Here is a 13,027-nt window from a genome sequence, read left to right on the forward strand (position 1 = left end):
CAAGATATCAATATCTTCAGTGGAATTTGATTGAATTATTATTTCAGCAGCATCACGTAAGAATCGCTAGGGCATGAAGTGCAGAGTTAGTCCTACAGAAAATTGTAATCCGAATAAAAAAAATAGATATAAACAGCATCAAAAACAACGAATGATGAGGATGATGATATTGGTGGTGGTAGTGGTGGTGGTTGTCAAAAACAAAGATGATGATGATATAACACCATATAACGAAAAATGATGACATGATGTGATGACGACGACGAAAAAAAAAAAATAATAATAATAATAACGATGATGATGATGATATTGATGATGATGATGATAATGATTTTGATAATGATATGAATAAAAAATAAAACTTCACCCATGAAAGCTTTTACCATCCATGGATAGCAGACCTAGGATATCGAGTAAAAAGGTATCCGGCATAATCAAGTGTCCAACGTTCCCATTTTGGGAACATCTTGCAAAAATAATAATGTACAGTGATATTATTAATAAAAAAATAAAATCATAAATTAGAATAATTTATTTATTACGAAGAAGTATTTTAAGGTTTCTATGACAAATAAAATAATAATGTTTATTTCGGGCCGCTAATTGAAAAAAAAAAACTCAGAAAACACAAGTTAAAAAATAATGGAAAATTTCCAAATTTTTTTTGTTTCATCATATATAATTATTAATTATATGTCAAAAATTATACTAAACAAGATCTAACCATTATACTTGAAAATGTGAAGCTAGAAATATAAAGGAAAATCATGTTCCCACGTGGACAAGTTGCATTAACTTTCCCAGGCTATTAAGCAGCCTCCTGTAAATAAATGTATGTAAAGTAATCCGCGGAGTTTTCTGGCGACCTTTTCCTCTAGAGTAAATTAACCCTGTAAATCCTTTTAAGGTAAGTTCAAGTAATTTATTCTGCATTTTCCCTCAATTATTTTCGCTTACGTATTTGAGCCCCTTCAGGCCAGGGCTCAAACGAAACAATATATATATATATTAGCTTCTCATCAGTAGAAAGGGGGAGAGGCTTTTTTCGCAAGTTAGGTTAATCTTCTATCTGCATCTAGTACTAACATCTCATTTAATTAGGACTAAATCTCTTGTTGAATTGTAATTTTATTGCTAATATTTCCTCCAACAGGCAAATTGTTCATAATGTCACCAAAACGACAATTCCGAGAAGCATGGCTAGAAAATTAAGATTTCCGAGATTGGTTACGAAAAGTAGAAGGAAAACCTAATAAAGCCTTTTGCCATGTTTGCAAGAGTGAATTACTTGCAGATGTGACAACTTTGAAACAACATAAGGCTATAAAATTACACAGTGATATGATGTCAGTAATAAACAACCCTCTGGTCGTCGTTCCAGCAACTAGTAGCAATTAAGATCTTGTTACTACGGCTGAGATAAATTAGCAGCCTTTTTTGCTGAGCACAATATTTCATTCAACACAGCAGACCATATGACTGATTTATTGAAAGACATCCTAAAGGATCCCAATGTTGTGCAACATATAACACTCAAAAGATCAAAGGCTAAAAAAGTGATTAACAAGATTGGAAAAATAGCAAAAGAGGATATTGCAGAAGCTCTCAAATCATCAAAATTTTCAATAATAATTGATGAGATGACTGATATAAGCACGAAGAAAACATGTGCTGTTGTCGTGAAATATTACCACCTCTATTCACACACGATTTAGTGGAGATATACGACAACGCCGATGCAACATCTGATCTCGAAGGCTCAACTGGGCAGCATTTATTTGATTTGATACTCAAGTTATTAAACGAAAATAATATTCCTTTAGAAAATTTACTTGGTTTCGCTGCCGATGGTGCTGCAAACTGGGCCAACATAATTCCCTTACACGGCCAACATAATTCCCTTACAAGCCGTTTGAAGAATGCAGCACCAGGTATCACTGTAATTAAGTGTATTTGTCACTCTGTACACATTTGCGCTTCAAACGCTGCCAAAATCCTTTCCCAGGGTTGTGAGAATTTGATAAGAGGAATCTATACATATTTTTCCCATAGTGCAAAGAGAAAGTGAATTCCAACAATTCCAAGTTTTTTGCAATACAGAGCCACACAAAATTCTCCATATCTCACAGACCCGATGGCTGTATCTCGTATTTTAGAACAGTGGCAGCCATTAACTATGTATTTCAGGGGGAAACATCTGGAAGATAGGCTCCCAACATCCACTCACATCTACAAAGGATTAAATGATCGTTTCAAGCTTATGTACTTCATATTTTTAAACTATATCCTTCCTAAATTCAACATATTCAACCTATTTTTTCAGAGGAAGGAACCTATGGTGCATTTGCTCTCTGAAGCTTGTCGTGACTTATAACTACAAATACTAAGGAACCATAATTATCAACGAAAGCCACTGACCACAAATAATACATGTGAAATAAATCCAGCAGATAAAAATCATTTCTTGCCTCTCAATCAAATCTATTTGCGTTCAGAGATACATAGTCTCCTACAAATACCTGAAATAAGATCGAATGAGGATATGATAGACTTCAGAACAAGATGCAGACATTTTTATGTGACAGCTTGTTTGGAAATGAAGAGCTCGATAAGACACCAAAATTAACAGATTTGGCAAAGGAGGTTCCTCGAATCATTCAACAAGATCAAATTCAGGTTCAGGATGATGAATGGAGGCAACTTCCCTATGTCACCCTTCCTGAGGAGTTGCGTCATGCCAAGAACCCAGAGGAATTTTTCTTAGGTCTTTCCAAACTCCGGAACCATGAAGACAATCCCATATTTACAGTTTTACCTACATTTTCTCTTCATATTCTGACCCTCCCAACATCAAATGCATATGCCGAGAGGATATTCTCTAAAAGTGAATTTAACAAAAACAAAAACTAGGAACAGACTCCTAACATCTACTCAAGCAGCACTAACAAGAGTGTCAGAAACCATGAAAAATACCTGAGGCTGTGTCAAATTTCAACCTACGAATAGAATGATTAGAGAATTGCAAGGACTCAAAATTGAAGATGATAATGAAAAAGAATAGGATTTTGACAGGGAGCTGTAGGCTACCTTTATTAATATAGAAATTATAGTAGGCTGCATTTATTTTCATTAATGCTGTGTGAATACTAATCATATTCTGATAGGTATTGCATATTATTTGTTGTTGTATTAGATTTTATAATGTCTGAATGCTTAGCCTCTATATAGGTTATATTTAGGAATATAGAAGCTACAGTAGACTACGTTTATTTTTTCTATTTATGCAGTGTAAATTATTATTATACTTTGTTATATCTATGATATTTGTCATATCAATACTTTGTTATATCTATAATATTTATATTAAATCTAGAAAATGCCTGAAAACATAGTTTATATTGATGAATATAGAGAATCTTTTGTGATATAGAATTTTACAAGATTATTTAATTTGTAAATATGGTAATTGTACTAATAAACTTTAAACAATCTACTTACATAATCCATGTAGCAAGATACTGAACATATTGTATCCATTTTGTTAATTCAATAATGGTACTGAATTTTCAAATTTGCTCTTCAATATGTTTGCAATCTGTTACACTACACTGAATGTGAGAAGTGCTAACTTGTCCAACAACCTAAATATTTTCTTAAGTTTCCCATGAGATAAGAATTGTTTTCTTTAACTACCGATTTGCGGGATTTGTTTTCTGTTATGGAAATGCGGAATTGAGAGTGCACAGCTCACAGCAACACTGCCGCCAAACCATTCTGTGCCCAGATCAGCGCGAGTACCCTACAGAATGCCGAGCCTTCGTCCGGGGCCCCTTGGGGGCCTCCAGAGAGTTCTGCAGGCTGATGAGCGCAAAGGAATCCTCCTCCAAGTCTTCTCGATACGGACAGCCCTGCCACCTGTTCTGGGTACAGGGGAGGAGTGGGCTGCCGGACCGAACTGGCGCCTCCTACTTCTATAACTGAGGCACCCCCGGGGGTGAAGGGCCAGCCCGAATTGGAGGAGCCATCATGGGCCACCTACCGGAAGAAGCGGGAACCCCGCCGGGGGGCGCTGGAGCAGCACACTCTGCTCCTCCTGCATGACAGGTAGGAGTGGAGGTCTTGAACAGGAAGGAGCCAGGTCAGCAGGAGCCGACACAGAATCCACCAGAACTGCAGGGGGACACCTGGAAGGGGGAGGTCCCCCCGAGTGGGGGGGACCTTGAGGGAGCGGCACGCTCGGGAGCCGACCTCGAGGACCAGGAAGTCCAAGAGCGATGACGTCTACGGCGCTCAAGTCATCCCAGGACCAGGAAGTCCAAGAGCGATGACGTCTACGGCGCTCAAGTCATCCCAGCAACAGTCACTCCTAGTCCGACCCCTGCGGTCCTGGCTACAACGCCGAGATCTGGACATACAGTCTGGGGAGGAGGAGAAAGAATGACCTTGACTCCTCTTGTAGTACCTCCTCCTGGAATGATAGCGTCTCCTCGAAGATCTGTAAGAGGAAATGCCTGACGACTATCTCCCTTCCAAAGAGCCACCTCTTCTCTTGTCTATTCTGGGGCGACTCCTGTTCCAGGGTAAGCAGGAGGAGCAGGCGGGGTGATCCAAGCGAGAGCGAACGGGGAGGGTCTCCCCCTGGGACCTTTCCCTGCTAGCAAGAGCCTCCATCCCGGTGGGGAGAAAGGAGGGGCCCCAAAACAGGAACATCTCCTCCCTTAGGGGGGACCTACCCGGTACGGGGAGTGCCTGACCAGGGTCTGGGGGAGACACACGAAGAATCTGTTGGCTCCCGTCGTCTACCTGGAAGATCCCCCACCTCCAGGGAGGTGCCTGGGAGCGCAGAGGAGGAGGAGGAGGAGAGTCCCACGGGGATCCTGGGGGACCGAGAGGAGCACCCTGCTCCGGAGCGGCACACTCTGCGGCTGGTGGCGAGCCGCGCCACAACCAACGCGTCCATGGACGGAGCTCCCCACAGGCTACTACAAGCCCAGCACTCCTGCAAGAAAGAAGAACTGTCCGCCTCTACACCTCTCACCAAAACAGACTCCTCATCTCCCGCCATTTGTGGGGACCCCGCAACGGATTCTCCTTAGGTTCTAGGTCCCCTCGCTGGGAGTGGAATCCTGAGAGGGAGCAGGTGACAGCGGAGGGCCTCCTGGGCTACGGCTCGTGCTCCAACTCCACGGATCCTCCGAGGAAGCCTTCTTGACCGTAGCACAAGGTTTCTTCTTGCACTTGGTAGCAGCCAGATCCCCGTTGATCTGACCATGCGGCACACTCAACACATGTTGCTTCCCGTGAACAAGGGCGACCCCGACGCTCGTTAACACAATGTGGGGATCGATCTTAAAAGGAGAGAGGAAGGACCCACAGGTCCTGCCCTTCGGACCTGGGCAACACCGTTGCAATGAAGCTTCCATGAGCACCGAAAGACCACACAAACACATGGCGCACACACACACCACACACAGGGAAAGACAAAAGGGAAATGGGCCGGTAAACAGACGAGCTGGAGCGTGTAAATGCTACAGAGACCAGGAAAGGACTGCAGGTCAGAGGACGTGATCTTCAACAATGGGGCATACCTGGCTGGGGGTCAGGAGGGAATAACCAGTTTTTTTTCTGGTCGGTACTGGATTGACAATCGGGATTCTCCTAAGAAAGTAGTTCATGGTAAGCATATGGTGTCGGAACAATTAAAATGTGAGCTACTAAATGTACAAATGTAATGAGGCAAGGGCTTGCATATAGGTTTTCTAGAGTGAGTTGATCGTCTGAGACACATTTTAGCATAATACCTGATGAAACTACTGATGTAGGCACTAAGAAACAGCTTGCAATATGTGTTATGTATTTTGATCAGGACACATTTAAAGTTGTTACAGCTTTTCTGGATAAGGTGACTGGAGAAATGTGATGCTGTAACTGTATTCAGCCATAAAAAAAAAAGTTTCAAAGAGAAAAACATTCTATTAGAAAATATACAATAGGTACTCATCTGACACTTGCACCATAATGTTTGGAGAAAGGCAGAGCGCAGTAGCAATAAAGAAAATGTTATTTTCATTTTAAAATAAGTTTTTAAATATACTTACCTGGTAGTTACATATATATAGCTTAATTGCGACGAATCGTCGGGATTAAGCTATATATATGTAACTACCAGGGAAGTTAGATATTTAAAAACTGTTTCCCCATATAATATTTGTAAAATGTAGTTGTCATATGATTCATTTGTGTGTGTCACATGCATGCCTACAGGTTTTTATGTCTTTGGAGGATTTATGTAGAAATGTTTTCTCACATTTTAGTAAGTTGAGCCTTAAAAGACAGCATGAAGTGACAGAATTTCTATAGTTTCTTGAGATTAAACTGTACAAAGTGCTGTCCTATGGGCAAACCCACCAGCTATCATTGGAAACTTACATTACTCGCCTTCTAGAGCAGTGGGATTCCTTGACATTGTACTTCACAGCAGTAGTAACTGGGAAGTGTGATCCCACATATATAACCGAGAGCATCCTGATGAGTTTGAAAAATTATTTCATAAAAGCTTGATTGCAATTCATCCAAGTCCCGTTAAAGCGAGCAGATGAATTCAACAAATTGTTCCAGAGTACTAAGCCAATGTTGCATTGCCTTCATGCTAAAGTTAAGGAACTGCTCCTTGAGCTAATGTATGATATTGCAATACACTCCCTGAACACCTGAATTAGCCCTGGTCACTGAGCAGCCCGAACTATATCCCAACAAATTGTCCCACTAAGTGGATATTTAACTACGAGTGCTATCAACGCTGCAGGTAAAATTTGTCTACTGAGTTACCTGTTTCTGATGGCAATGCTGCTGTAGGAACCGGCCGCCAGCTATCTGATTCCTCAATTGTTTTCAGTTCGTGGAGCTGTAAGGAAGGCTCCTGCAGCATGCGAACTTTTGGTCTTAACCTGACCCCCACATATATATTTTGGCCTTGGATTCTGGATTACGACTTTGGCATTGTATTACAACTAAGCTTCTGATTTTTCTTTTTCTTTTTTTCTTTTTTTGTTCCGGTTGATTGATTGGAACTTCCCATAAAATTGACCCAGATTGGACTGGACTGAATGAAAAAATTACAAAAAGAAACAGTTAACCAACATCTCCATGCTTCCTTCGTATGCCGTGTCTCCTGAGCAAGCGACTGGAGATGTTGGAGAAGGGAGCAATAGAGACTGCTCCCCCTTCCCCAGGATTTTACAGCTGAATCTTTGTTATTCAAGCATTTACCTTCATTTTGCAACAAATTAGAAGTCTCTAGCACAATATTTCGATTTATGGTGAATTTATGAAAAAATAACACTTTCTTTACGTCCGCGCGGTAACTCTTCCGAAAAAATCGTACGTGCGATTGTGGTAATGTTTGCACCATTTTAAATTAGCCTTTACATAAAGTTTTATATATGAAAATGTGCGCAATTTCATGTAGAATACAAAACAAAATAATTGAAGGTTGTAGCATTTCTCATTTTTGAAATATTTGCATATAAATCATGATAAATAGAAAAAAAACCACGTTCGGTCAACTTTGACTTTACCGAAATGGTCGAAAAACGCAATTGTAAGCTAAAACTCTTACAGTCTAGTAATATTCATTCATTTATCTTCATCTTGAAACAAATTCGAAGTCTCTAGACAATATTTAGTTTATTTATGGTGAATTTTAAAAAAATCTTTCCTTCCCTCCGCGCGCGGATTCTCCGCCACAAATCTCTGAAATACGTACGTCCCATTCTCGGAATATTTGCTCCGTTTCATATTAGGCATTTCATAGTTTTATATATGAAAATGTGCGCAATTTCATGTAGAATAAAACGAAAAATATTTGAAGGTTGTAGCTTTTCTTATTTCTGAAATAATTGCATATAAAAAATTTATATATAAAAAAATTAGACATTCGGTCAACTTTAACTCGTCAGATATGGTCGAAAACTGCAACTGTAAGCTAATACTCTTACAGTATAGTAATATTCAATCATTTGTCTTCATTCTGAAAGAAATTGGAAGTCTCTAGGACAATATTTAGATTTATGGTGAATTGTTGAAAAAAATATTTGTTTACGTCCGCGCGTTACGAATTCATGCATTATATTGTGATAATATTTTCTCTGTGTTGCTTTTATCGTTTTACAATGTGTTATATACCAAAATGATCGCAATTTAGTATTAATTACAACGAAAAAAAAAAGTAACTTGTTACCTTTAACCGTTTTGCGCACAGCGCTGATTTGAATACATATATATGAAATTTCGTTTTGACGTATATATCGCATTATTTATATATGATAATGATAATTGTTTTTATTTCTGATGGTTGCATACTAAACTTCAGGCAATGACAAAAAAAGGAGCCAAAAATGAACTCTTAATCTTGAAAACTAAGCGCGCTGTGATTTTTTGAAAAAAATATTTTTTCCGCTTCTGCGCTCACTCCGAAACCCCTCCGGCACACGGGAGACAATTTTTTATTTACCGCTCCGGCGTAAGAGGGTTAAGCTCAAATTGCTCTGTTAGAGACGAGTACGGCAACGCTGAGGGGAAACAAATGTATCTCCCCTTATATTCATTTGAAATGAATTATTTCTCCATTGCAAAAGGTATGCACTTTTCGTAGTTTAAATTGTATATGTTGCCATAACACTTGGTAGTGTTTATTATACTTTTACTTTGATATAACTGCCAATTGCCAAGAATTGTAATGGTACTGTTACTTAAGTTGCACCATGTTGAGTTTGCATGCTGTTGCAATTGTACCATCAACTAACTGTAGGTTAAGATGTGAATTAGTCTTCCATATGTTTATAAAAATGTCAGTTCTAGAGTAAATTCCACCCATGTTATGCATATAAAGTCAGGCTAACTGCGATGTGTCACAGTCAAGTTAGGCATGAGTAGCATAGCCTAAAGGCCTAACGACCGCATGCTCTTTGGCACAAGATTGCCATCCTAAATGAACTGTTTGTATTACAGGGAACCAGTATGGGGGTCCAGTGTAAGTACCAGTGTAAGAATCGGTGTTGGTTCTAACTGGTATTGAAGGATTACAGCTAGGAATAAAGCTGCTTTTACAATGTACCCACCTACTGTTAAGAAGAAATATTAAAAAACACCCACCCCGGGAGACAGCCTTTCCCTCACCCTTATTACAACAATGAAGATGCGACCGTCTCCGACGTCAAGTACTTGTTCCAGCTAAGGATAGGCCAAGAAGTATAGTAGCCTAGCCCTTTGAGGTACCTTTATATTAGCCTATGGTTTGGATTGTTATGTATAAGCTAGTCCGAGTTAATTGTCCTAAAATGTATGGTAGCCTCCGAATGTTAGTCAGGACAACTGACAAATCTGTACTGTATATATATGCAGTATAGTACATACATGAGTAATAAGAATATCATCATTATGATATTTATACATTACATATATACCTTTAATTTCGTTTTTCTATTTTAATTTCATATAATCTTCGTAAAGCCGAAACTATATGACTCAAAACTGTAGTTTTCGAGAACTGTCATCACCAACATCCTTGTCAGTTCTACTTTACTCAATAACGAAATAAGCATAATTTTCTTTCTTTGGCTGACTCTCATATTAAAATATGGAAAAACATTCTCACCTACTAGATTAACAGCTAATAGCAAGCTACCACAAGGAATCACATAATTTTTATTTTTGTTTATTTCATCTACCTCCTCGTTTACTTCCAAGTTCCTCTACATGAGTAATTTTTTTTTTTTTATCCCAGTACAAAGCAGGCCATAGACTAGTTCAAATTTACATAGTCGACTCAAAAACTAATAATAAAACCCCGTTAACCAATTCGTCTTTTCTTCTTAATTTTGGTCTGTCACAAACCGAAAGGACTTCTCAAGTCTATCACAAAATATATGCCATTTTCTGTATTCACTTCCTACAAAGAAAACGTACTTTTACACGACAACAAACTTCGTCGTTCACAGACGAAAATCCCTCTTCACATCTTTTCCATGTTTCCTCCACCAGGTCTGTGCAATTTTCATTTAGCTTCTTTTGTTCTCAAAACTGTTCACAATAAACAATTGCTTCAACGCTCTTTTAAGCAGACAAGAAGAAATTACTGTTAATGTCTCTTTCCCCACCCTGACACTACTGAGATTTAGTTACAAACTGGCTGTATTATCGTCGAAAACGTCATGAAAAACTCAAGGGAATCAATAACCTGATACCAGACTAAAAACATTTCCAAACTTTGGCTCTCCTAAATACCACCATGTATACAGTTACAAAAGCGGTGTCGCCCCGCCAGGCCTAGCTCGGTGAGATCGTGCCCTTGTTGCCTGAAAGTGGCCCACGTACAAACAACCAGTACATAGTTAGAATGGTTCGAAAGGGAGGAGGGAAATTACGGTAATCACGTAAAGAATGCAATATTGAATGAAATATATATGGAGAGAGAGAGAGAGAGAGAATTTAATTCCTGTTTAGTTATTAATCCGACGGATATACTTGAGACCTTCTGCTTTAAGAAACATGTTATCATACATTTTTTTGATAATAATTATTATGAAATCTTATCACATCGTATTGTTTTTAATCGTTATCAAATTTTCTAAATAAAAATGCCTTACATATTGTTGGAACTGACTAAAAAATGCCTTACATATTGTTGGAACTGACTATTCATATTAATATTATTTCAGACGAAAATATCCTTTTTAATTATCCTTATAAGCATCTCTCTCTCTCTATCATTCTGTCCCCTGTCTTATATCGCCTGGATTGACTACTTAAATAATTGTAGATGTTTGATATGTTATTTGGATGCGGCCAAGGATCACAAAACCGTAAATGGCTACCCTACCAACTTGTGCTAGGCTGTATCTATTTTTGCCCATATATTACCAATAATATACGAATCTGGTCACAAAGATGTTACACACCAGGTTTTGTAGCCGTGGGTTGTATAAATCATCAAAGTATCAATCTTGCAAGGATATTTTATTAATTAATCTATGCTAAGAACAGATTACTAAATATGCTAATCTAGTACTAAAGGATTTGTATTTATGGCTTAACTTAGTTGAGTTACCAGTATTTGAGTGATGGGCCACTTGGCTCTACCCTTCACAACCATCAAGGCTACTTATAGAAAGTATTTCAATTTGCTATATTTCTTATATTATATATAGAATATTGATTATTTTATTTCCGAAACTATTTGTGAAAATAAATTATGTGAAATGAAATGCAGTGAAATGTGTGCATCGGCGCATTAACATAATGATGGTGAGGTATAAAGTACGTAGGTGTTGCAAAACCGTATACTATTAACATATTATTTAGTGTCTCAAATTATTTGGTGATAGTCTTTAGACTTGGTCAGATCAATACCTCTTCTATGCCCGGGATAGAAAACTGAAATATCCTCAAACCCAGCCCGTCTTCTTAAAGGGTCTGATAAAAATAGTTTATTTAAATTCCGCCTCTGAAGGAGGCGTGAATATCACTCTAATTATATATATTTTTTTACACTACTTCTATACTTTTTCAAAATAATTTAAGCAGAGCTTCATTCGCACGTACTAGTTGACTCGAGGGTGTGATCACGAATGAGGAATGTCAAGGGTGAACATTGAATTAGATACATACCTACCCATCTATTTATACAAACCTACTCATCTATTTTTATCGAAGTTTTATACGAAGGCAGGTAACACTCGAGTCTTTAGTGGAATGTAAAAGATGTCCATTTTGATCAGTGACAATAATTGAAATCTGCTCCAAAATGTTCGTGTTCAAAAATTTCTAGACTGTATTATTCCTTTTTCTCTACCACTTTCTAAAGTAAAACAGTACAATATACTGACTAGTCTCCCACCAAAAATCGTCGGTTGAACTATATCAGTATACACATATAATCTACCCCGCAATTATCAGGTAGGGAATCAATGGAAACGGGTTCATCCAATTCATGCCCTCCATATATTTCATAACCGGTATTAATTTGAAAACCTAATAATGACGCAGCTTTTCCGCTAAATTTGACGTTCAAAATCACTATGGTGAAAGTTTATACAGACACTGACAGCTTGATCATCTCCCTTGCGACTGATAACCTCAATCGTGAATTGAAGGAGGTTCTCAACCCCTATATGAACTTGAGTAATTTCCCGAAAACTCACATATTATATGATGAGTCATATAAGGGGAACTCAGATTAGTCAAGGTTGAAACGGGGGCTGAACTCATGAGAGATTCATCAGTGTCACCTAAGGTTTATTCATATCTAACTGAAAATAGCCGTAGTAACACCTTGAAAGGTATACAAAGATGCTGGCAAAAGACCATTCCGCATGAATAGTATTGAAAAGTGATCGAGAAGAACGAGATCACTTATACTCGTGTGCACTGTTTGCAAAGAGGTGGTACGATGTGTCATACGAGCCAGCGAAAGGTGTCTCTATGTCCTTTAGAGCAGGGCTCTCCAAACTATGGCCCGCCACATAATTTCATCTGGCCCGGCAAACAATTCCCTGTGTGGTGGCCTTGAAAAAATAATTATCGCACGTCAGAATGTGAATGGATTTGGAAATTCGCATTTTTTGCAGATATAACAGGTCATATGAATCAATTCAATCTGAAGTTGCAAGGCAAAACAAATTCGATCAGTGACTACTTTGTTCATGTCAAGGCATTCAGAACAAAACTTGCGCTACTTGAAGGCCAGGTGAAAGTTAAGAATTTTGCTCATTTTCCATGTTGTGAAAAATTTCATGCAGAAAATAGTGTTGAATTTCCTTCTTCATTTGCAAATGAAATAATTTCAGAGTTGAAAAAACAGTTTCAGGAGCGATTTGCTGACCTTGATGCCAAAGCAAATGAAATCAGGGTCTTTCATAATCCATTTGACTGCAATGCTGAAAATCTTCCAACTCAATTTCAAATGGAAATTATTGATCTCCAGGCAGTGAAAGATAAGTATAGAGAAGGAAATCTGATTGAGTTTTAT

The sequence above is a fragment of the Macrobrachium nipponense genome, chromosome 19, assembly GCF_015104395.2.
Source record: "Macrobrachium nipponense isolate FS-2020 chromosome 19, ASM1510439v2, whole genome shotgun sequence".
Taxonomy (NCBI): domain Eukaryota; kingdom Metazoa; phylum Arthropoda; class Malacostraca; order Decapoda; family Palaemonidae; genus Macrobrachium; species Macrobrachium nipponense.